Below are 27,188 nucleotides of genomic sequence, written 5' to 3'. Positions count from 1 at the left end.
AAGCCTCTTTGGCAGCATGAATCTCAAACATTTGCAATCATGACTGGTTCTCTGTTACATGTATTATGATCCTGACCTTTAAAATAGAGTGTGAAATGAGGGCAGTTTAGATGAGAGCTTCAGAGGGTCTACTTTGCTCTGACTGTGGAAGCTAGCCAAAGCTTTCTGGGTCAACAACAGAGATTGTTCATAGTATTTCAAATTGCAATCAAAGGATACTATTGAAACTCTACAAATGACTGAGAAATTAGAAGATCTATAGGCTTCCTGATTCCTAACTTTTTTGTATTTTTACAAAGATATAGAGCCATAGACTAAAATAATACTTTAAAGGAGAAGCTAAAACTCTATGTATTCTATATTCTTTATCTGAACATCTACGAAAGGGAAATTAGTTTCCATCAAAGGTAGATAATTCCATTTTTGGAAATATTGAATTATTTGGAAGTTCTTACATATGCTAAACTGAAAGTTATCTCTTTGGTACTTCTACCATTGTTTTAGAATTTGACAAAACATGGAATAGAATGTGATACTTTTTAAAAATCATCAACCTCTTTCTAAAAGTTGTTAGCAATAAAAACCTTTAGGAAATCTCTAAAATGTTGTGGTCTTTCTTCAGGGACTGGAAAATAGAAAAACTATGATTTTTTTCCCTTTAGTGTGTTAAAAGGCAAAAACTTTTGTTGAAAATGATAGGTTACTGTTTATTGGTTAGTTGGGTCCAATTTTTGAGGCCCCATTTGAGGTTTACTTGGCAAAGATACTTGAATGCTTTGCCATTTCCTTTTCAAGCCCATTTTACAGACAAGGAATTGAGGGAAAACAAGGTTAAGTAATGCCCAGGATGATAAAACTGGTAAGGGCTTAAAGCCATATTTGATTTTAGGTATTCCTGTTTTCAGAATAGTGCTTTCTGACTTTGTTACTACCTAGATGTCTATAGTAGAAGAGATGCAAAACTTCACTGATGAAAATAACTCCTTAAAAATCAGAAATGGCCAAATGGAAAAAGATATACCAAAACTAACTGAATAAAATAATTTTTTCAAGATTAGACTTAAGAAAGTGTAAGGCAATAACTTCATGAGACATAAAGAAATCATTTAAAAAAACAAAGTAAAAAGAGTAAATTAGAAAAAAAGTGAAATATCTTATTAGAAAAACAGCTAATCTGGAAAATAGATCAAGGCAAGAAAATGTAAGAATTATTAGACTGCTTAAAAGCTATGCTCATACTGAGGGCAGCTGGGTAGCTCAGTGGAGTGAGAGTCAGGCCTAGAGACAGGAGGTCCTAGGTTCAAACCTGGCCTCAGCCACTTCCCAGCTGTGTGACCCTGGGCAAGTCACTTGATCCCCATTGCCCACCCTTACCACTCTTCCACCTATGAGACAATACACCGAAGTACAAGTGTTTAAAAAAATGTTAAAAAAAAAAGCTATGCTCATAAAAAGAGCCTAGACATCATATTTCAAGAAATTATAAAGGGATACTTCCCTGATACTCTTGAACCCAAGAGTAAAATAGAAATTGAAGGAATCCACCAATCATCTCCTGAAAGAGGTCTTGAAATGAAAGCCTCAGGAATATTATAGCCAAATTCCATAGATCCCAGGTCAAAAAAAAAAAAAACAACATCAAGCATCCAGAAAGAAAGAAATCATTAAGGTATTATTGAGCCACAGTCAGGAACATACAATATTTAGTAACTACTACATGAAAGGAGTAGAGGGCTTGGAATATGATATCTAGAAGGCAAAGGAACTAATATTACAACCAAGAATATCCTACTCAGAAAAACTGAGTGTAACTCTTTAGGGCCCGGTTATTTAATTAAATAGAATACTTCCAAGTATTCTTGATGAAAATATCATAGCTGAAAAGAAAATATGACTTTAAAACACAAGAATTAGAAGAAGCATAAAAAGGTACACATAAAAGAGATCATAAGGCACTCAATAAAGTTAAGCTGTTTATATGCCTATATGACAAGATGATCCATGTCACTTGTAAGAACTTTACCATTACCGGGGGAGATTGAAGGACTATACATAGACAGAGGGCCTAGAAGTGAATTGAATGATCCCAAAAAATGGATTGGGAGAAATTTGGAAGCACTGGAAAAAAGGAAGAAGGGAGAGGAAGAATGGAGAAAATTAACTCATATAAAAGAAGTACAGGAAGAAGAGCTTTTATAGTGGAGGGGAAATGGAGTGGGGTTCTGGTCAACAGTTTAAATTTCATTCTCGTTTGAATTGATTCAAAGAGGGAAGAATATAATTAAATTCTTAATTGATAATATTAATTTATCTTTCCCAACAGTAAAGAAACAGGGAAAGAGGACAAGAGAAAGAAGAAGTGTTGGAAGGAGATCAGATTAGGCAGTTGTCTGAAACAAAACAAATTTTTGAGAAGGGACATGATATAAAAAGAGAGAGAAAGATAAACAGAAAAAAATAGGATAGAAAGAAATACACAGTTAATACTCATATAGATGAATATGAATGAATTCACCAATAAAGCAAATAGATAGCAGAACAGATTAGAAACAAGAATCCAACAATTTGTTGTTTAAACACATTTGAAGCAGAGAAACACACAGAAAGTTGAACTAAAGAGCTAAAGGAGAATCTCAGTTGAAGTAAGGAAAAAAAGGCAAGGATTTCAATCATGATCTTAAAGCAAAAACAAAAATAGATCTAATTAAAAGATATGAGGGAGAAATCTACATCTTGCTAAAAGGCTCTATAGATAAGAAAATGACAGTGATACTAAACATATTTGCACCAAACAACAAAGAATATAAATTCTTAAAGAAAAAGTTAGTTAAAGGAGGAAATGAAGTGAAATGATACTAGTAGGCATTTCAACTTTTCCCTCTTGGAGCTGGATAAATCTAACCATAAAATAAATAAAAAGAAATTAAGGAAATAAATGGAATTTTAGAAATGTTATACATGATAGACATCTAGAGAAAACTGAATGGGAATAGAAAAGAATATAGCCTTTCCTCAGTTGTACAAGCCACTTTCACAAAAAAACTGACCATGTATTGGAGCTTAAAAATTTCAAAAATGCAGAAAACCAGAAATATTTAATGCACTCTTTTCAGACAATAATGCAATAAAATTACATTCAGTACAGGACAATTAGAAGCATAGATTAAAATTAACTAAAAATGAAATAATATAATCCCAGAGAATGTGAGTCAAAAACGAATTATAGAAATAATCAAAAAATAATTTAAAAATTGATGACAATGAGACAACATACCAAAATTTGGGGGATGCAGGTAAAGTAAAAAATATATATATAGTAATAAACACACACACACACACAGAAAGAGAGAGAGAGAGAGAGAGAGAGAGAGAGAGAGCAGACCAATGAACAGGCAATTAAAAAGAATAAGAACAAATTTAAAATTCCCAATTAAGCTCAAAATATAAATCCTGAAAATCAAAGGAGAGATTAATAAAAATTAAAAAAAATTTAAAAACTAGTTTTAAGTTAAATTAAAGCTTATTTTATGAAAAAAGTAATGAAATAGTTTTAATTTGATTTTTAAAGAACAAATAAAAATTAAATTATCAATATCAAAAATGAAAAGTGTATACTCTTCAAATGAAGGAAAAAATAAAGCAATTACTAGGGGTTATGTTGCCCAATTATATGCCAGTTAGACTGACAATATAAATGAAATGGATAAATATTTATAAAAATATAAATTGCCCAGATTAACAGAGAAATAGAATACTTAACCTCATTTTAGAGAAAGACATTGACTAAGTAAAAAAAGTAGTTCCCTGTGGGAAAAAAAATCACTGGGATAGTTTGACACCAAAATCATGGAGAGCAAAAGCAGGGAAAGAAAACTGTACACCAATTTTCCTAATGAACACTGATGCAAAAAAATTTGAATAAGACACTAGTAAGGGAATTACAGCAACATACACTATGACTAGATTGGATTTATACAAAGAATGCAGAAGAATGCACAGAAAACTATCAGCGTAATTGACCTTATCAACCACAAAACCACAAAAATCTTATTATTTCAATATATGTAGTGACAAAATACTACATGCAGTACTATATAAACACTATAATGCAAAACAATAAATGGAATCTCTCTTAAAATGAAAAATAGTATATATCTGAAACCAAGAATAATCATTATCTACAATGGTGATAAACTAGAAGCCTTTCCAATAAAATCAGGGGTGAAGCAAGGTCTATTATCACTACTATTACTGAGCATTGTCCTAGTAATGCTAGTTATAGAAATAAACACACACACACACACACACACACACAGAGAGAGAGAGAGAGAGAGAGAGAGAGAGAGAGAGAGAGAGAGAGAGAGAGAGAGAGAGAGAGAAATGGAAGAGGAAAATAATGAGGAAACAAAACTATCACTTTTTGTAGATGATATGACAGCATACTTACAGAAGCCTAGAGAATCAATTATCAAACTAGCTGAAATAATTACCAACTTTAGCAAAATTTCAGAATATAAAACAAACTCACATAAATCATCAGCATTCTTTATACTCCCAATAAAATCCAATAGCAAGAAAGAGAAAGAGAAATCTCATTTAAAATAGCTGTAGACAATACAAAACACATGGGTGATTACCTGCCAAAACAGACCCAAGAACTATATGAGGACAATTACAACACACTTTTCACACAAAATAAAGTCAGATCTAAGCAATTGTTAAAAAAAAACACTAATTGTTCATGGGTAGATCAAATCAATATAATGAAAATCACAATTCTTCCTAAATTAATTTGCTTATTAAATGCCATATCAATGAAACCAACAAAAATTATTTTGTAGACCTAGAAAAAATAACAAAACTCATTCAGAAGAATAGAAGTTCAGGAATATCAAGGGAATTAATTAAAAAAATTGGAAGAAGATGGCCAAAGAGTTCCAGTTTTCAAACTATATTAAAAAGTGGTAAACATCAAAATGACATGATACTGACTAAAAAACAAAGTAGTAAATCAGTGAAATAGAATAGAAATACAATTCAAAATTGGTAATGACAATGTTAACAGTGTTTGATTTAACCAAAAGATATAAGCTTTGGGGGCAAGGACTCACCATTTGACAAGAATTGCTGGGAAAACCTGAAAGTAGTTTAGCAGAAATTAATTATAGACTAACGTATAACACTGTGTAACAAAATAAAGTAAAAAGAAAAAAGGTAAATGGTTTAGATATATTGTGTAATATTGAATTGAAAAAAGAGGATCATGGAAAAATTTACTTGTCCTATCTATGGATAAAAGAAGAATTTGTAACTGAACAAGAGATAAAATGGGTCACAGGAAATAAAATGAATAATCCTGATTTCATGAAATTTAAAAGGTTTTACACAGAGAAAACCAGTGAAGCCAAAATTAGAAGAAAAGTGGGAGAAAAAAATTATAACAAGTTTCTTTGACAAAGGTCTCATTTCTCAAATATATAGGAAATGGAACCAAATTTATAAAAATAAGTCATTCCCCATTTCATAATCAAAAGTTATGAACAATCAGTTTTTAAAAGAAGAAATCAAAGCCATAAATAATCACATGAAAACATTTTCTACTTCACTATTGATTAGTAAAATGCAAATTAAAGTAACATTGAGATACCATCTCATACTTATTTAAAAATGTGGATTACTGGCAGTGTAAAATGTTCAAGATAATTTTAAAGCTAACAAATCAAAGGCACAGTGTTAACAGGTTTATCAGACTGCTTAAGAAGACAGAAAAGAAAAATAATAAATATTGTAGAGACATGGAAAAATAAGGACACTGATACACTGTTAGAATTGTCAACTGGTGTGACAATTCTGGATAAAATTTTTGAACTATGCCCAAACGGCTAAAAACTGTACATACTTTATTACCCAGCAATACCACTAGTAAGTCTGTACCACCAAAGAGATAAAAGAAATAGAAAAAAACTTATATGTTAAAAAAGTAAATATTTATAGCAGCTTTTTGTGGTGGCAAATAATTGGAAATTGAGAGGATGCCTATAAATTGTAGAATGACTGAAGGTGTAGTTTATGACTGTGATAGAATACTGTTGTGCAATAAGAAATGATAAGCAATATAGTTTCAGAGGAAAATGAAAACCTGAGAAAATGTATATGAACTAATGCAAGGTGAAATGAGCAGCACCAGGAGAACACAGTACATAATAAGAGGCATAATTGTAATGGTGAAAAACGTGACTACTCTGATCAATGCAATGATTCAAGAAAATTCCAAAGGACCCATGATGAAAAATGCTATCCACTTCTAATGAAAGAACTGATTAACTCTGAGTGCAGACTGAAGCATACTTTTTTTCACTTTCTTTATATTTCTTGCTTGTTTATCAGTGTTTTATTTTTTGCAATATGGCAAATATGGAAATATGTTTTTGATGTCTTCATAAATATAACTGATGTATTGCTTGCCCTTTCAATGGGTGGGGGAATGGCAAGAGGGATAGAGAATTTGAAAATCAAAATAAAAAACAAACAAACTTGAAAGTTAAAAAGAGGGACAACTGGGTAGCTCAAGAAATTGAGAGCCAGGCCTAGAGACAGAAGGTCCTAGGTTCAGATCTGACCTCAGGCACTTCCTAACTGTGTGACCCTGGGCAAGTCACTTAACTCCCATTGCCTAGTCCTTATCACTCTTCTGCCTTGGAACCAATATATACAACATTGATTCTAAGATGGAAGGTAAGGGTTTAAAAAAAAAAAAAGAAAAAAGAAAGTTAAAAAGAAATATAGGGGGCAGCTGGGTAGCTCAGTGAATTGAGAGCCGGGCCTAGAGATGGNTTGAGCTGCAGGGAACATTAGATAACCATCAAATCCAATCTCTTCACTTTGCTGAGGAGAAAACTATGGCAGAAAGAGGCTAGGTGACTTGCTCAAGGTCACATAATTAGGAACAATTTGAACTTAATACCATATCCTGAGCTCCAGCATATCCCTAGCCCCTCTGTGCCATAATATTCTATAAAATGGGGATAGTGAATCCTGAAATACCAACTTTATAAGGTTCTGATGGGAATCAAATGAAACAACGTATATTTTCATAAAGTTTTGTGTGAAACCTAAAGGATAATAAAGATGCCACCTTTTGTATGGTGGTTTGGGTTGCATCTTTGCTATTTCATATCCAGTCAAATTTTGTTGAGGGACATCTCTGGAGAGGTTTGGAGTCCAAAGCCCTTCCTAGAAGTATGGGTTTGAACAAAGCATAATTGGGGTTCCTCACTACTCCCAAATGTATACCTCTGCCAAATGAGATGCAAAGGGCCACATGATACAGATATAAGCCTCAGGGCTTTGTCTCATTCCAGGACTTAAGGACCAGGTCCTCCTCACCAGACCCTACTCCCTCTGTTCTCTTCACTACGAATTCTTTCCTCCTTTCCTTCCTTCCTTCCTTCCTTCCTTCTTTCCTTCCTTCCTTCCTTCCTTCCTTCCTTTCTTCCTTTCTTTCTTTCTCTTTGTTTCCTATTTTCTTTTGCAACATAGCTAATATGGAGAAATATTAAAGCCCTTCTCAACCTACCCTGTCCTACCTTTGCAGTCTTCTTTTACCTTACTCCACGACACAAACTCTTCCATCTAGTACCACTGGTCTCCTTATTGTTCTAGAAGCAAGGCACTCTAGTGCTTTGCTTTAGTAGATAATTATGGTTCTTGTAGTCTAATGGCATATGCATCAGTGATTTATAGCCCTTTGTTCCAAATAGAAATTTCCAAACTTTTATTTGTATTTGTTTAATATTTTATGAAAAATCCACAATATTTCAAAATAGTACAGTACTTACATACATATATTGTAGTCATCATTGTCCAATGCCACATGTCCTCATTAAATATAGAGTTTATCTAATAAAATTACTTTTCTTTGTTAAGGTGTATAGCAAAGGTGTTGTTGCTAATTTGGGTTGGATGTTGCATAGGGATAGGTGTGTAATTCTATTTTACTTATATAGAATAAGGTCTCATCACAGATTTTTATAGTTTAATAATTCTTTCAAAATAGAATTTGGTTAGTAATATAGTTCTATCTTCAATGAATAATATGACTTAATAGAAATACTAGTTGGAAATGCTTCTATTATGAATCTGCTCATATTAGTAGTTTGAAAGTAGTGAAACTTTTTCCCTCAATGGGAATTTATCCTAATGTAAAAATAATTGGATCAAATCCAGTTCTTGCCCCAGATATATTTAGAATGTTTGTTTTCTTGATAGAAAAGTTTTACTTTTCTTTGTTTTTTTTTAGGGATAGGAAAGAGATTACGTGAGGGGTGGGATGGATAGAATATTTCAAAATCTGAATGATGTATTTATATTTTACAAAAGACAGGTTAAAAAGATATAATCTTCAAACACACAATTGCAAATGTTGTGCAGAGATTCCCAGAGTGCTGAGAATAGAGATTTTCCTTCTTTTTCCTTTCAGAACCAGCATAGGTGCAAAAAGCTCACTTGTAGAAAGGAAAGAGACAGGAAGGAACCTGTCTGTCATTTATAAAATGGTCTCAATAAATCAGTGTCTCTATTGCCAGAGTTACCTATTTAAAGGCATTCCATTATCTCCATTTTGCTAGCATAAGTCCTACTGAAACTTCTAGCAACTATAAGTTCTGTAAAAGTTGGAAAAAATATCATTTGCCTCAGTAGAACTATCATGACCTGATTATACATACAACATAAGAATGAAGGTCTTTAAGAGGTCATTCTAAAGTTCAAGAAAATATTAAGGCAATCTTTGATATTCTTATATGTAAATTTCTACTCTTCTTTTGAAATCTATACAAGTAGTATAGATACATTCATGTTCAGACTTTTTAAAAAAAATCCTTACCTTCCATCTTAGAGTCAATATTTAATATTTGTTTCAAGTTGGTAGAGTGGCAAAGGCTAGGCAATTAGGGTTGTTACTTGCTCAGGGTCACATAGTTTAAGGAAGTGTCTGAGACCACATTTGAACCCAGGATCTCCTATCTCCAGACCTGGCTCTCTCTCCATTGAGCCATTGAGTTGCCCAAGGGTCAGACTCTTTGCGTGAGGAAAAAATCAATACATATACAGATGTTTAAGTATAGCTATAGATATATGTGTGTATACATAGATTTATAGAGACACATATATACATATACACACACACATATATATATAATTATCTCTCTATATATCTATTCATAGATCTCTATAAAAACACATACTTGAAGCTGACTGACTTAAAATGAATGAAATTATCAGTGTTTTGAAAGCAGGAATAAGTAAGGACTATAGAGCAATGTAATTCTTATACCTGGGAACTCTATTTCTTAGCAATTCCAGTTCCAAGTTCTCTACTTTTGATCTCCACTCTACTTGTTAATTTGAATTTTTCATTTAAAAAGACTATTTTATAAAGAGAAAATCTTGGAACCATAATCAGATTAAGAGAACCAAAAGATTTATCCAGAAATGTAAATAATTACTCAACTTAGTTAAATACCTAATTATTACTTCCTTTTTAAACATTCCATTGGATGGTGTGATACAAGAAGGGAAGGAAATGTCTGCACATAGTAATAAGTCTGTTTGAAATATCCATTTCCCTACATGGGACTTGTGGAAAACCCCAGATTTTGGCCTTTTAGTTTACTTAGCAGAAATGACAAATAAGTTCTTCCTTCTACTTTGGAGCACTCAGGTAGTGTTGGGACCTCTTGAAGGCATAGCTTTCACCTAAATACTACAAAATTGAGATCTTCAATATCTAGTGAAGATAGTTAAGAAATTCCTGAAATCCTTTACTAGTGTTGTGGTTACTAGTGTTGTGGAAAGAAAATCCATCAAACCAGAAGTCAGAAAACCCAATTTATTATCCTCCTTCTCCTCTTCCTCATTATTAATTTCACCTTCAGTAAGGATTACAATGCCACTAATAAGTACCTACCAAATACCTAGTAAGACCTGATCTCCAGTCAGAATTGACCATTAGAATTAAATACATATTTCACAGAATGGCAGAGAACAATTCTCTATACTACAAATATAGATCTCAAAATAGTCTAGAGAACTCAACCAATAATTATATTGGGCCTGGACCATGTTCATAAACTGAACTACTATCCAAGCTATTTGAATAAAACACTGATCTATTAAAAACTGAAGAATATAATTTTAATAGCACAGAGGAGATTTTTAAAAAGCCTATGTACAATGTCTCTGTTGTCCTCCTACTGGAGTTGTATTAAGAATGTGTTCAGTGAATGTAATACATTTATTCAACTACAAAAAGGTTATTTTATTTGTCTGTGCAAATTCTGTAGAGCTTTAGGTCTTAATAATAGCAGAATGACAACTTGCCCCAGGACTATTTCTCTCTGAATCACATAAAAAGATAAGAATGAGATAATACTAATATAAACAATAATGATAGCAAATACTCATAATCTCCCACCTGCATAGAACAAAAAGTTTTCAAAAACATATAGATTTAACAGGAAATCAAAATCATGTGGAAATAGGATGAGGTAATTATTATTACTGTGTTCCCATTAGTGAAGATGGAATGAGGATGTTTTCAGTGAACCTATGGTGCTTTTATTAAACTAGAAAAAACAGTTATTTTTATCTAACTTTAAAATAGCAGGATGACTTGTCCCAATTCTGTTTCTACATGAACTCCATTGAACAGAAGAAGAATGGTGATTTTTGCTACTATGTGGTTGCAGATATTATTCTCATTTTATAAATGAGAAAACTGACACTAAGAAGTTTGTTATTTGTCTAACATCTGTAAGAATAAAGAGAGCCTCTGCTGAAACTGTAATAATAATAAGAGCCAGCAACCAATGTTATGATAGAGTCTCACGAAGTGAGACTCTTTTCTAGCTCTCCCCTCATGCCTAACATACACTGGGAGACTTTAAGAGATTGTCACCCTGAAACTGGGTGACCTGCATGGTCGTGCTGCCCCACAGGAGTTGGGGGCAAAACTTCCCTATAAGATGAGGTATGGGGTACCCCAATCCAATTCTGAATGAGGACGGGGTTCATGCAAGCCTCCCCCGAGGTTAGTCAACTTCACAGGGAGTGGTCTGGCTCTCCAAGATGGAGGCAGCTAGACCAAGCTGTAGTTCCCTCCCCACCTTGTTGTCTCTCAGGCACTCTGGAACACTGACTAATGAATGGCTTTTATTCTTCACAATTTAGGGTTTTGGGAAAGGGGTGAAGGGCAGAGGGATTTTGGGGTACCTTCTCTATTTCTATGGGGTCTGTCACTTGGGTGGGAACCTTTGAGGTTCTCACTCCCAAGATTCTCCCCTTGCCTCTTCTCCTTCCATTTCTATTTCTATTATTCTATTTCTATCCCTTTCCTATAATTGTAAGTTTGACTGAAAGGGGGTCTCTCATTAAGGTTGGATAATGGGAGAAGGAGCCTAAGAGATTGCTCCCAAAATGGAGTCCAAAAACTTAGCTAAATTTATAATTGAAGTCTTGCTGGGTGAGAAGTGATGGGATGCCTTTGACCAGGGAATCAGGGTATCAGTGTCCAAAGAAAGATCCTCAGGAAGCCCTCAGGACTGGATTTGAGCTGAAATATCTACCTCCTCTCTCCTCACAGTCCTCTGCCCTAAGACCTCTGTCAAAAGTCCTTTTTTTCCCTCCTTCCTCTGGAGAATTCTCAGAATCCCCTCTGGCCTCAACTGTCAGCAACTTTCAGCCACTCCTTCTCTGGCTCCTTTTGTCCTATCCCCCTTGCACAAATCACATCCTTACAGATCACATAGATAAGTATTGGAGTCACTATTCAAATATAGGTCTTCTGACTCTGTGGTAGTGTCATTAATGAACTCTGTGATCTTGGGAAGGGTCTCCATTTATTACATTTTCATTTACTCGTCTTTAAATATATCTTTAAAGGTCCTCTACGTCATGGAGTCAAATCACATCGTTAGATACATACACATTGAAAAGTAGAATACATCTACAAATATAAGGCATTGTTGTTAGGTGAATCCAAAACTAGAATGAGACCATATCTTAGTCCCAACACTGTGATTGAGAAAATAATCCATATAATCCTTTAGTAGTTAGAAACTTCAGTTTAGTATATAGTTGGCAAGAATAGATTAAAATAGGACTTTGGGGAAATGGACCCTTGCCCTACTCCTAGCAATAGTTAGAGTCCTAGTGTTTTTGTCTCCATTCTGACACTATTTCCCCCCATCCTTTTCATAACTGAGAGCAGTATTCCTGCTGCTTAAACCAGTGCTGGTCTGTGCTATGTACACCATTTGCAAAAAATTCCTTTTTATGACTGTTGATAACTGAGGGGTATAGGGTATTCAGGGAGGACTAAAACCTCTGATTTGAGCTTTTTGAATTCTTTTCAGGACTGTTCATCTACCTCTGGTAATCACTTTTCATATTACTCTTATATTTTACTCTAAGAAGCTGTAGAAACTGGCTTGGCAGATGGGCTAAACTAGGTTGAAGGAAACAAATAGGCCTTATACCTGTTGACAAGTCAGGGGGATGCCTACCCCAAGCATATGAAGACTTCACCCAGGGGAAGGGGTAAATAAGAAAAAAATTGTTTTAACAAGCATGAAGGTGCTAAAACAGTCATCTTAGAGTGCTTAGAATTGGGTCAGATTTCAAAGATGCCAGGGCCATTAACTGCATCTCAGGCCATTGCTAGCCATCCTGACTTTTGTCTTGCCACTGGAAGAGACTGGAAGAAAAAGTGAGATGATGCGTTTGTGCAACTATGCCTCATTTAAGTTCATAGTATGGTATGAATAAAAAAGAAGACTTTAAAAATGAAGGATGTCATTGAGTTAGAAATGGCATAATTTGTGGCAACTGATCAGACATGTGAGGTAAGAAAGAGTGAAGAATCAAAGATAATACTGAATTTATAAATTTGGGAAACTAAGGATAGTGGTATCTTTTACAAAATAATGAAGTTTGAAAGAAGAGTGAATTTGCGGGCTTGTATAGATAGGAGGCATGATATGAATGATAAAGAGAAAAAGGAAAAAGAGTGTCATAAAAATCTAGGGAGGAAAGAATATTAATGAGAAGAAGACACTGAAAAGCATTATATGTATCAGAGAAGTCAAGAAGTTTGAGGACTATGGAGCAGGGAAGTCAGGTTATAAATTAAGAGACCATTGGTAACTGGAGAGGGTTACTTTAATTGAATGATGATGTCAAAAACCAGAATGCAAAAGATTTAGGAGTGAATGAGAAAAGAAGTAGAAGCAACAAGTATTGAATTTTCTTTCTAGAAAATGAGTACAAAAGAGGAGAGAAAATATAGGTGATATCCTGATGGCATGGTGGGATTTAGGGAACTTTTATTTTTCCTAAGAATGAAGGATATTTGGGGGAAGTAACAATGAGATAGGGAATGATGGATTGTTAAAGAGTGAGGAAGGACTAAAGAGATAATCTATTGGAGAAGACAAAGAAGGGATGAGATCAATTGAAGTGGAGATTATCTTTGGTAAAGAAGAGAGATGCTGATTATCAGAACCTGAAGGAAGGAGAAGAGAATGGGAAATAATGTCACAGGGTTTTAAGAAGAAAAGGAGAGAAGAGAGAACTCACTATTAATAGCCTCAATTTTCACTATAAGTATGAGAGAAAATATTCAATTGATGAGAAATGAGGGGGATAAATGAGAGAAGTATGAGAAGAGAAGAGAACGTCCTAAATACTGTAGTATTTGTGAAGCATGGAAAAGGGAATTGATAAGGAGGGAAAGAGGGTTACTTTTCTACCATAAGAATCAAGCTGAGGTTAAATAATTTTTAGGGGGTCACAAAGGTACTAATATGTAGGGTACTCAGTCAATATGCTTGTGTAATTTTCCCTGGCTCCATTTGTCAGTACATGGGTAGGAGCACAGGAGTAGAAGTGGGAGTTACACAGATCTGGTGTTTGGCAAAAGATGAGAAACTGTGCAAGGGATTCAAGAATAAAAACCAATGTTCAGTTGATTAAGTTTAATCTAGAGTCAAGATTGGACAACTAGGTGGCTAGTGGATAAAGCACTAGGCCTGGAGTCAGGAAGAACTGAGTTAAAATACTGCCTCAGATACGAGCTGAGTGAACTTGATCTATTTACTTAACCAGTATCTCTGCAAAGAAAACTCAATGAACAATATGGTATATGAAGTCACAAAAAGTTGGACATGATTGAACAACTGAACAAGATTCAAGAAGATTCTTGGGGAGAAAAAGGTGAAGTACAAACAGGATAATGGCCTGAGAAAGTATTTAGGGGTAGTAGTTTCAATGAGGGCAAAATATACACGTATGAGATATGAGGTGAATGAAGAAATAGAAAAAGAAGTTGAGGGTATGCTAGAGAGGAATGTTAGAGTTTTTGATGAAGGAAGTTATGGTAAAGATGTGGTGACAAGTTCTCTATAAATGCAGTTTTCAATAGTTTGGCTGCATCCTCACACAATGCCTGATACCTCCTTTTTAGATCTTGAAAATATTGGTCAAGATTGATTCTTGATTCTTCTTTGATTCTTATAATAATAATAATAATAATAATAATAGCTATATTTTTATAATGCTCACTATCTGCCAGGCATTGGGCTAAGCACTTGAGAATTTTTATCTCTTTTTATTCTCACAATGACCCTTCAAGGTATGTAATATTATTATTTCCTCTCCCCATTTTATAGATGAAGAAACTGAGAAAAATAGGCTAAATGACTTGCCCAGTGTCACAAACCTAGTAAATGTCTGAGACTAGATTTGAGCTCAGATCTTCCTAATTCCTAGCCTAGTATTGTATCCATTGCACCACCTATATTCATCTTTGAAGTTGTATTTCTGGTGAACTTTAACCAGGGACCTTCATGTGGTACCATTTTCCCCTCAGTTTGGCTTAATCTTTCCTTCCCATGATCTGGCAGACCTTTGCTTGCACAGTATGATTCATTCACTCCTGAGTTACCAAATATTAAACGGACCCTGATTTAATATGTAAGGAAAGGACTTGAACAAGGAATGTGGCAATGTGTCTCCAACTATATAGCTTGTTCCAATTTTATTTAGACTTTATAGACTTTTAGGGTGACTTTGTAGCTCAAAATATTCCATAAGTTCCATAGTGTTTTGATTAGGGAACCAAAATACCTTTCCACTGTAACTGGTAGCTAATTTAATAAATAGCAATATAATTGTTCCCTTCTTTGTACAATCTAAGTTTCAATATGTCACTAGTAAAGAAGGAAGGAAGGAAGAAAGGAAGGAAGGAAGGAAGGAAGGAAGGAAGGAAGGAAGGAAGGAAGGAAGGAAGGAAAGAAGGAAGGAAGGAAGGAAGGAAGGGAGGGGGAATGAGAGAAAGAAATGAAAGAAAGAAAGAAAGGAAGGAAGAGAGAGAAAGGAAGAGAGAGAAAGGAAGAAAGAAAGAAGGAAAACATAATTATAGATTGCCTTTAAATTGATTGTTCTGTTTTCTAAAGCCCTTAAGACTTCCTCTCCTGGCAATATTCATACCCCCTTCTTAAGCCTCCTCCTAGGGCTATGAAACCATTTGCCTTTCAGGGTTTCTCCCATTGTGCTTTAAAACGGCAGGTGATCTATCATGTCTTTGCTCTGATGGTCCCTGGGGCACTGAACCTGCTCTCTTTCCACACAAAAACAATGCTTTGTGTTTTCTGTGCATCACCCTCTTTCCTATGGAGCTCTTTTGAGACCTGCTGTCATTAATTTCACAGCATCCTGTAAGTCAGGTCAGAGGTATTACCACAAATTTACAGATGGAGGTGATTAGGCAACAAGAAGTTAAGTGAGTTGCCCAAAGTCACCCAGAAAAGGAGCACAAACTAGGTCTGAAAACATGGTCTGCTGACTCAATGACTTGTATATTGCTGGAGAAAATATCCAGGTTAGGCTGTTCTGAGGCCTTTTTGTCTACTACCTAAGCCTTTTATTCCACTTTCCAGTGTTGGCCTTCTCTTGTGAAATTGTTTCCTATTTAGCATTGTCCTCATAATGCCACCTTAGTAAGAAAAAAGACCTAAGCAAGAAGATAGTGGTTGTTTTATATTGCTTTGGATGTTTTTTCTTTTTTCTTTTTTTTTCTATCTAAATTTAGGGACCTGAGCACTGTGTTTGGAGAGGCACTCTCTACATTCCATTTATTACTATTATTAATTTAGAACCCACAGACTGAGCATTAGGGAGGAAAGACCCAGATCATTATCAATATTTTAACACCTGCAGAAAAAAAATTAGACAGGTAGTGACCTCTTATAAATGCTTTAGTTCTAGGAGATATTTGTAACTACCAAAGATGATCCTGAAGTAATGGAAGCATTTAATGGAGAAAATGTTGGTCTATTTCTCTTCTTGATAGCACCAGACATCTAGGGGATAGGGGTTGAGCAAAAGAGACTCTATAGCAATGGTGCTCAAGAAAAGCAATGTATTTACTAAGCCGATCAATAATAAGATTAACTTGAAGAAGTAAAAGACTGATCAATCTTACTATTGATCAGCTCAGCAAGGATATTAGTGTGCAAGTGTAATATAACTACATTGGTGGTATTTTGTTGGCCCATTCACCAGAGGTACTAGCCAAGTGATTCAACTTGCTTTTCCAAACTTCCTAAAAAGGCTAACTCACTGGCAAATACATGCATCTGACAAATAGAAAAAAATATTTTTTAAATTTAAAACTACTTTGAGGTAAGAAAATCAGCTGTAGAGAATCTAAATTTTTGAAAAATACAGGGCTTAAAACACCTAAGTCATGGTGAGATTTCACCTATTCAGGGACAAAACTTTGAATGTAAACCATTTTCCATTTGATTTGACCAGAAACTTTTGCCCATTTTAAAGTCAATATCTCATTCTCAATAATTCCATAAATATTTTCAAAATTTCATGCAAAGGACTAATATTTGACAAAGCATGAGTTGTCTCTTATTTTCTCTCATCATTTTGGGTGTTATAAAGGTTCTTTCCATTATGCATCAATGGATAAGAGGACAGGATAAAAAAATTAATTTTTCAAAAGAAAATAAAAGAAGAAAAATAAACTTACCCTGGAGAAAATTCTTTTTCTGTTAATCTCAGATTTTCTTTATTGGATCAGCCTAAATGATAGACAAAGGAATAGAAAATTAGACCAAAAAAGGCAGCACATTTTGGCTACAAAACAAAATGAAATCAATAATTTGATCATGCCATAGTAGTTCATATGCTTCTCTCTTCAAACTCACTAACCAATTATTAAATTACATTTCCTTCATCTAAACATATATCTCTACCATCTTCAGGGTTAGTATTATCATGTCAATTGAAAGAATTACTACTAATTCAACATTAGTATTATTTGCTCTCAAATTCCATCCTCTTTTGTTTCTCATACAGTATTATTCATCTTCATCTTCATTGACTTCTCTTATTCCCAACCTCTTTAACAGATATTCACAAAAGTTCTGTCTCCAGAACTATTTTTTTCCTCTACACACCTATCCCTAGCAATCTCATTAATTGATTCATCCAGCTTCAACTATATTTCTAGGTCAATATATCCCTGAGTCTTAGGCATAAACTTGAACCCTCTTTTGACTGTTTCCAACTATTTACATAGGGCATCTTTGTGTGGATCTCTTGCTATAGATATCTCAAAGTCAACATTTCCCAAATTAAGCTTCTTATCTCTCTCCATGCATCATTTTCATTTAGCATGCAGAAATCTACCCAAGACATATTGCCATTGACTTACTACTGCTGCCCTTTTTCTTCCCAACAAAACTAGCATTTTTTTGTACTGGATTTTGATTTCTATATTCTAGACCTTCAGAATCCATGCCCTCAAGTGCTGAACTCCTTCTTTGGGGGCCTATCTATCTTGATTAGTGACAATTCAAACTGACCAACGAGTTCATAATTTCTATTAGAAAGCAGTTTGTAGAAGAACATTTGAGGAGGAAGAATAGATGTCACAACCTAATTATAGGCTTGCTGCTAATTTCGAGGTCTTTAATCATTTCAGCTTATATCAGAGAAATAACATAGCTCATATTCAGATAAACCTCCCAGGTTTGTGAAGGAATTGACTATATGTACACTATCCTAAGGAGGCTTCCCTCTCTTTCCCCTTCCTCTGGGTACCTTGAATTCTGTGACTGTATTTTGCTCTTCCCCATTAGCTTCCTGAATTGGAGAGGTTGTATGAATGATAACTTTGTGAGATAGTCTGAGGCTTTAAGTTACCAAAATATCAACCTTAGCTTCTATTCAATCCCTGTGAGGAGTGTTTGAGATGTCCAAATGTGCAATGCTAAACATGCGATTCTCCTGAGTTGATAGTTCTGGTTAAAAGGCACGAAATCTCTTCTGACATCCTCGCTATTATTTGGAAGGTCCAAAGGTTAACAGATAAAGCTAAAACTATGAATTCTCCTACAGAGGCAAAATGTCCCATTTAAAAAGAGAAACAAGTTAGATTCCCCATAGAATTCTAATTCTTCATGTTTGTCTTAAGGGTTTTGGTCATAATAACTCTTTTAGGTAAGTAGTATGAGTATTATTGTCCCTATTATAGATGATGAAACTAAAGTTTAGAGTATGATTGGTAAAAGTGAGGCTTCTTTGAGAAAAATAGCATTAATTCATAAATTCCCCATTGACATGATAGTGAGCTTATTCTCCACTGTCCTACAAGAGTTATGTTTCATCATTTTAAATGATTTCGATAGTTTCATAAATGAGTATAATGACAACTTACAAAAAAAGGCTTTGGGAGACATGACTTTGTTCATAGCCTGGGTGGGGATTTTATGAACAATGTTTCTGAACCTCAACTTCCATTGTATAGGAGTCTAAGATTTGAGTTGCCTAGATCAGTGATGGGCAAACTTTTTAAAGAGGGGGCCAAAGGAAAGGAAATGCTCATCTGTCAGTCTGTTTCGAAAGGCAACTCTTTCAAAGTTTCATTGTATTGTATTCTACTTATTGTATTCGTCATATTAGGTATAATGTTGTGCATGACTGCCAGGCCATAGTTTGCCCATCACTGGGTTAGACTATATGAATATAGTAATATAATGTAGCCTTCCAGAAGAGAAGGGAGATCTTCTGGGAAGAGCCAGATCTGGGATTTGACTCAAAAGACCTTCTTTAGAGGAAATTTTTTTGATGCATTGTGCTTCTTAGGAAAGAAAGAACACATACCACATTGTTTTGTGTGACCAAGCTGTTGAGTTATTCAAGTCTGGTGAGAAGGGCTTTGCTTATTCAGCAAACTACAAAATGTATTTCTTTTTTGTTGGGGAGGGGAAGATAAAAGGACAAAATGAGAGCTATAGAATGGTACTACAGGTCTTAGGGAGATTGTGCCAGGACTTTCTAGAAAAGAGAAATTTTCTGGGTTGTCTCCAACAGCATCACAAAGTGGAAATGATGAGATTTTGAGTGTTTATGTTTCTTTATTTGTTCAAATTCTGCCTATTTGTGGAGTGAAACAAAGACTGTACACACCCAATAATCATTTTACACAATGAGAGCTGATGTAGGATTTGAAGACCTTGACATTTGAATTCAGGCTATTCTAGAGGTTTTCATGGAACAATAAATGTGGTGAAAACAAGAAAAAGGAAGGTCCTGAGTCTTTCAGTCAATCTCTAAGTATTAGACCAAGCCTATAAAAATTTAATTATTATGAGGCCTTGGGTCAAGGGTTACTCTAACAGTTAAGTGATTTGCCAGAGGTCATATCACACAGCTAGTAATTGCTAGCACTAGAATATGATCATTTACTTTCTGACTCCAAATTCTATCTTTTCTTTTATTCTGAAGAAAGTCACTTTACTTAATACAAGGTCATTTAATACTAATTTTTCCTATTCATTTAGAAATACAAGCTCTAGAATATTCTAAGATCACTTTCCTGTAAATTAATGTGTGCTGCTTTTTTTCTCTAAAGAGTTCATGGATTTTTTTTGCTACATCATTCCCATTTCTATTAACTCACTCATTTAATAAAAATGTCTTTTGAAAAAAATGAGTAAAGGTAAGCAAAACAAATTAAACACTTTGGTCTTATTGGAAAATATTTGTCTCATTCAATAGCTATAGTTCACCAGCTAGAAGTGGGGAATATCTTTCAGTATCTAGTCTCTGAAATCATGATTTGTCACTGTATTGATTAGAGTTCTAAAGTTTTTCAGGGTTATTTTTGTTACATTATTTTAATGACTGAGTAAATGGTTCTTCTGGTTCTGCTAGCTTTGCTTTGCATCAGGTTTTATAAGCCTTCCCAATTTCTTTGAATTCTTTATATGCATATTGTTTATTTAACATGATTATTAAAATGATGGTAGAATTTAAGCCAATTTTACAACTATAACATTATATATTTACTAGATATTCATACTAATACTACTCTGCTTCTAATACTAATGTGCACAATCATGAATATCTTATAATCTTAAGGCAGCTAAATTGTGCATTGGATAAATTGCTCCGGAGTTGGGGAAAAACTGAGTTTAATTCTACCTCCAGACACTAACTAGCTGTATAGCCTTGGACAAATCATTTAACTTCTGTTTGTCTCAATTTCCTCAATTATAAAATTAGGGAAATAATAGTCTCTGCTTCTCAGAGCTATTGCAAGGATCATCTGCAATAGTATTTGTAAAGCACTGAGCTTAGTGGCAAATAGTAAATACTTAACAAATGTTTCTTCTCATCCCCCCCCCCCCCTTAAATTACAAATTCCATAAGGCTTGAGAAAAAAGAATGTCTCACCATTCTTCCTGAGATTGTCAAATCTTTCCCCTTTTGCCACCCTCATTTGGCTTTTAGCCCTTCATCTGTGAGATAAAAAGAAAAGGCAAGTAAACTTTTCCCCCTACTGCATATTTTTTTTTTTCACATCAAGGCTACTTGTATCATTAAATTGTTAGTTAACAAATACACCTATAGGTGTATTGTTCTATTATGGTGAGTACACTGAAATGTGGTTTCTAAATCTAAATAAAATATTTTTTTTTTGGTATCCATGATCTTATTGGTTTTATTTGTCAAAGATAAACCTGAAAGTTTGTTTTGAAATCTATAAATTGTCCAAACAGGTAAATTTTTAATTTATTTTTATTTTTTTATTGATTAAGAAAAATTTCCCATGGATACATGATTCATGTTCTTTCCTTCCCTTCTTCCCACCTCTTAGTTAAATTTTTGAGGCATCATGGTTTATTGTATAGACACGACTTATAGATTAGTGTAAGGATTGGGGATGGAACAAAAAGAGCCAGAGGAAGGCTGTTGGTGACAGTTACTGACAGTTGGGACCAGAAAGGTAATTCTGGGAGTTTCTCCAGAGGAAGAGGGAGAGGGAGAGAACTTCCAGGGGAGGACTGAGAGAGGGAGGAGGAGAACATCTCAGCTTGGATCCAGTCCTGAGGATCTTTCTTTGGACATTGAAACCCCAATTCCCTGGCCAAACATTCCATTTCTTATCACCCAGCAAGACTTTAACCATCTAGTCAGCTAAGTGTTTGGACTCCATTTTGGGAGTGATCTCTTGGGCTCCTTCTCCATTTACCTAACCTTATTGAGAGACCCTTTCTGGCTTGACTTGCAAATATAGAAAAGGACAGAAATAGGAAATAGAAATAGAAACTGAAGGAGAAGAGGCGAAGGGAGACTCTTAGGAGTGGGGACCCCAAAGGTTCCCACCCGAGTGACGGACCCCATAGAAATAGAGAAGAGGGCACCCCCAAATCCCTCTGCCCTTCACCCCTTTCCCCAATCCCTATATTGATATTAATAAAAGACATTCGTTAGTCAGATAGAGTTCTAGAGTGCTTGAGAGATAAGGGGGAGGGGAATCACAGCTTGTTCTGGCTGCTTCCATCTTGAAGCCAGACCACCTGCTGTGAAGTTGACTGACCTCGGGGGAGGCTTGTGTGAACCCTGCCCTCATTCAGAATTGGATTGGGGGGGTCCCCCATGCCCCATCTTATAGGGAAGCCTTGCCCCCAACTCCTGTGGGGTGGCATGACCATCCAGGTCACCTAGTTTCGGGGTGACAACCCCTCAAAGTCTCCCAGAATGTGAAATCAGTGAGAGGGGAGAGCTAGAAGAGGGTCTCACCCCTCATAAACTCTCTCTCTCTCTCTCTCTCTCTCTCTCTCTCTCTCTCTCTCTCTCTCTCTCTCTCTCCCTTCAATCATAACATTAATTACTGGCTCTGTTTATTCTTACATTAGGAGAATAAGGATTCAAGTCTTTTTTTTTAATTTGCAAAGACTTTTTATTTTTATATTTTCGTTTATTTATTCAGCCCCTTTTAACCTTCTCCACACCAAAGAAGGTAGTATCCAGAAAAATATATTGATTAGAATTCAAGTTTTGATACCAGTGAACATGGCCATGTGACCTTGAGCAGTTCACAAAATCTCTCAATGATCCCATTAAATATTCTAAGAGTAAAGGCATAAAACAATTGCTGATCTACACTGATAGAGAAATTTTTCTCATGAGTCACTCCATACACAAAGAAATCATAGTTAGGGAAAAAATAATTTTAAAGTAGTTACTATCTCTTGTCTTCTAAAAGAATGCTTAAATTTGTTGAGGAATTGATTTTAGAATTTCAGTTTCCAGTATATCTCCTTTAAGAAGGGCTATAAAGGACAATATCATAGAAATATAAGGCTAGAAAGAAGATGGTTTGGTTGTGCAGAGAGAATGAAGGTTCATAACTGGGTAGGTGTAATTGACATCAATGAAGTGTTGAGCTATAAAAAAAAGGATTCTGGAATATTAGGTGGGCTTCCTAGAATGGATATAGAGAGGGACCTAAACAGAAGTTCCATGGCCTGGGGATTCATAGATGGGTTCTAAGTTCTATTGCTGGAATGATAAGTCAAACTAATAAGATATCATTGATCAAAACTTTGAAGTAAGTAAATTTAAGAGTAGGATGATTCTCTGATCTTTTCCCCACAATGCCCTTGTCTCCTTACATACCTCTCCTCACCCTGTGTTCAGATGCTGAGGTTGGATGAGTAAATGAAGTTGGATGAGTAAATTCCTTTGATGCCTGGCCAATAGACAGAGTCTTGATAACACATACTTAGTAACTATTGATTCCTTCTTTATTTGTTGAGAAGCTTGAGTAAAAAACAAAACCAAAAATACTTCACAGTCTACTGGATAGACACATGATTGTTGGACTAGAGATTCTATCATTATTTTGGAAGGCCCGACCTAGAAAACTACAACCTAGAGATACCGTCATCTAGATGTGATCAACATAGACTGTGCCACTGAGTTCCTTATAAATGTATTCATTTCTTCTACAAAGAAAAAAGAATGCAAAAGTGGTCATAGAGATATAAGGAATCAATTTGGGGGGCATAGTTCAAGAAGCACTTTTATATGAATAATAAGAATTTGAAGTAGCTTTAGTTGGAATATTATGCAGGATTGGAAAGTGATATACAGATTATCAGAAAATGAACCATGAAGAGGAGGTTGAATACATTGGAGCTTGCAATATTTATTGACTTATGTCTTTAAAATGAAACGAGAAAAAAATCTACAATATCTACCAAATATCTACTTTTCTGCCAATAATTTTAATCTCAATGGAAAAATGATTCATAGTATTTTGACAGAGATATAAGATTAGATCAAACAAAGCAAGACTAGATAAATTATTATAAAATACAATTTTTAAAGGCCATTAAACTGTGCATACCCTTTGACCCAGAAATACCACTTCAAGGTCTATATCTCAAAGTAATCAAAGATAGGGGAAAAAGACCTACTTGTACAAAGATATTTATAACAGCGCTTGCTGTAAAGGCAATGCAAGGATCTAAGACAGATCCAGGAGACTCATGATGAAAACGCTACCTATCATCATAGGAAAAAAACTGATATTATATGAATGCTTATGAAAGCATAATGTTTTCATTTTATCTCCATTAATTTTTTTCTTGTACAAGTGATACGTGTCTTCTTTCACAACATGACAAACATGAAAATGCATATTGTGTGATAGCAAATGTATATCACATTTCCCGCTACCTAAAGAGAAGAGGAAAAGGAGATAGGAAGAGAACATGGATCACAAAAGGTCAAAAATGATTATTAAAATTGTATTGACATACAAATAAAAGTAAAATGAAATACAATTTTTGTTTGCTAGCAAATTAAGAAAACACAAATCTTTGATTTTTCTTTCCAATGTGAGGAATAATCTGAAATTCAGCTTAAAAAATTCAAATTCCTGCAATTTTGAAAATGTTGAATTAAAAAGAAAGTATACCTGAGAACTAACCATGAATTTAAATTGTGCTGAGTAAACTATGCATCGAATAATATAATTTCTTCCTTTGATCAGATATGTCTTAACATATCTAACAATAGCCTACTTTCAAATTTTGTCAAGGCTCTATATCACTAAAGGATAAGGTTCTACAGTTTTCCTTTTGAAGGAATTATACCTTCCTTTCTACAGGTCAGCAATCCCTGCATTTAGACAAAATACTGTCATAAATGAGTGTCTAGCTCCTACAACTCTACCTCGCCTCCTTACCTCTGAGTCATCATGGTTCAAGAAAAGATATTTGGCAAAATAAAGAATTACCATGTTCTAGTGCATAAAAAGATGGACTTGGAATCAAGACAAACTTGATTCAATTCCCAACTCCTAAACATAGTGGCTATGTGATCCTTGGAAAGTCATCTAATCTCTTAATGACCTAACATCTCTCTAAGACTAAATTGCAGAGCAAGAGCTGTCTTGCATAGTGGAGGCATTTTCTTCATGGGGATATCACTTATGAAAACATGCTAAAATATTTTAGAAGGGAGAAAAGTAATTTCTCTCCAGAAAGTCTTACTCTAATGTCTCATCATGGGACAGAGTTGACCTTGAGTTTTTCAGGACTATGTTAGAAGAATGGTCAGACTGGCAATTTCTTCCAGAAATTGGTAGAAGGGAATTTAAGAAGGCAGTTCTGTTAGCAGTCTAGATATGTTTTCCAAGAACCAATTGGACCTATAATGTGGTGATGAATTAATTTTGGCCATGGTGGCTCTTGAAAAGAAGAATTTCAGTCTTATGCACTAATCAAGTGATTCTATTTTTCAGTGATTGAAACAGAATTTTAGGAAAGGGAGCAGAATGTGTTAAGAAACAAATAATTCTTAAATTATCAAGAAGCTATAATTTAATTATTGATATATTAAATGTGATATCATTGTCTGAAGACAAAGCAGCAGGCATATTTATGATGGATATTCTATCCTGATATTTTTGTTATGTACAAAATCACAAGAAAGAAAGATATTGAAACTAAATGAAAGGATGACTTACAGCTATTTTTGAAGAGGTAAAGAAGGAAGTTGTGGGGAAGGCATCATATGCTAAAATTCAACAAGGATAACTTTTTTTGAGTAATTGGTGATTGCACATTATATTACTACAGACAGGTATGTTTTTTAAAAGGTCATTTAGGGGCAGCAAGGTGGCTCAGTGGATTGAGAGCCAGGCCTGGAGATGAAAGGTCCTGAGTTCAAATATGGCACCAGACCCTTCCTGGCTGTGTGACCCTGATCAAGTTACTTAATCCCAATTGCCCAGCCACTCTTTTACCTTGGCACTGATACCTGGTATCAATTCCAAATGAGAAGGAAAGAATTTTTTAAGTCACTTAATGCATGGAAAAGTTTTAAAAATTATTATTTCTCTTTTTATTCTTTTCATTTTTCTGAAGGCCTCACTTGGGGAGGTATGAACTACAGATTTGGGGATTTTTCCTGTATTTTATTTTTCATGAATTAATTATTTAGAAAACATGTTAACCTAATAAATTTCAGTGTTCAACCCCACTTTTTCTGAGTGGGAAGAGAAACATGGTAGATATTTACCAAATTGTACCTATTTTTGCCTTTCTGTAAGTCTTTCTCCTTTCCTAAGACATCACATGGCATGTACCAATATCCAGAAATTCTGTTCTTGAAACCTAACATTGCTAATCTTGTGTCTTGAACAGGAATTTACTAGGTCAGTGTGAATTTGTTTTGTGGTCAGATAATTTTTCTAAGAGAGGCAACTATGAAGATTGATAGAATATGGTATAACAATATTTATGACAATTACAACAACAGTTGGCATATTGCCCTTTGAAGTAAGCAAAGTGCTTCATATATGTTATCTCATTTAATTCTCAAAACAAATTTATGAGTTGGGTACCATAGATATTATTTCAATTGTATAAATAAGAAAATTTGAAGTTTATGATGGCAAAATGATTCGTTCAGGTTCATGTAATTGCATGATAGTATACTTATGTTGCACATGATCTAAATTATTCAATGAGGAGACCTGAGTTCAAATCCTGACTCCCCTTCTTACTCTTCTGTAACCTTGGGAAAATAACTTCCACCACTGAGACTTGATTCCCTAATTCATAAAATTAATGAGTGATACTAGCTGATCTCCAGAGTCCTTTCCAATACTGAGTCTTGTGAACCCATAAATAAGTAACTAACTTTGTCTAGCTACTAGGTTCCAAACTTACTAATTCTATCCCTAAGAGAATATTACCGATTTTAGCCAGTTCACAGAAGTCCTTTTTTGTTTATTCTCTAAGGAAATGTAATTGACCAAGTGGGCATTATACTATGATGATGACATTATTTTTACTCAATTAATCAACTTGATCCTGATCTAAACTTTCTCCCTGAATTGCCCTTTCTATACCCTTGGTCTGAACTGAGTGGAACTTGAATGGTACTTGTAAGTACTTCCAAGTCAGCTTACTCTTTCTGGTGTAGGCACTATTATCTAGCATAGAAATAAGTAGCATCTAGTCTTGCTTTATGATGTTTAAACTTTGTTCAAAAGGAATAAAAAAATGAAAGAAACACATTATTATCCCCATATCATTAGTATTCCTGGAGAGATGAATGACGCAGATGTCCAAAGCTTCTCATTGAACCAAAGGGCCATTTTTAACACAAGAATCTGGATGTCTTTTGTTTGTGAACCACAGAATTTTAGACTCAATAGGCTTGGCAGTGAGGATCACCCAAATGGCATTGGAGAGGCACATGATGGGTACACAAGGCTACAACTCGTTACAGATATGGAAATGATGACA

This window comes from Gracilinanus agilis, chromosome 1 (assembly GCF_016433145.1).
Source record: "Gracilinanus agilis isolate LMUSP501 chromosome 1, AgileGrace, whole genome shotgun sequence".
NCBI lineage: Eukaryota > Metazoa > Chordata > Mammalia > Didelphimorphia > Didelphidae > Gracilinanus > Gracilinanus agilis.
This window is presented reverse-complemented; position numbering follows the sequence as displayed.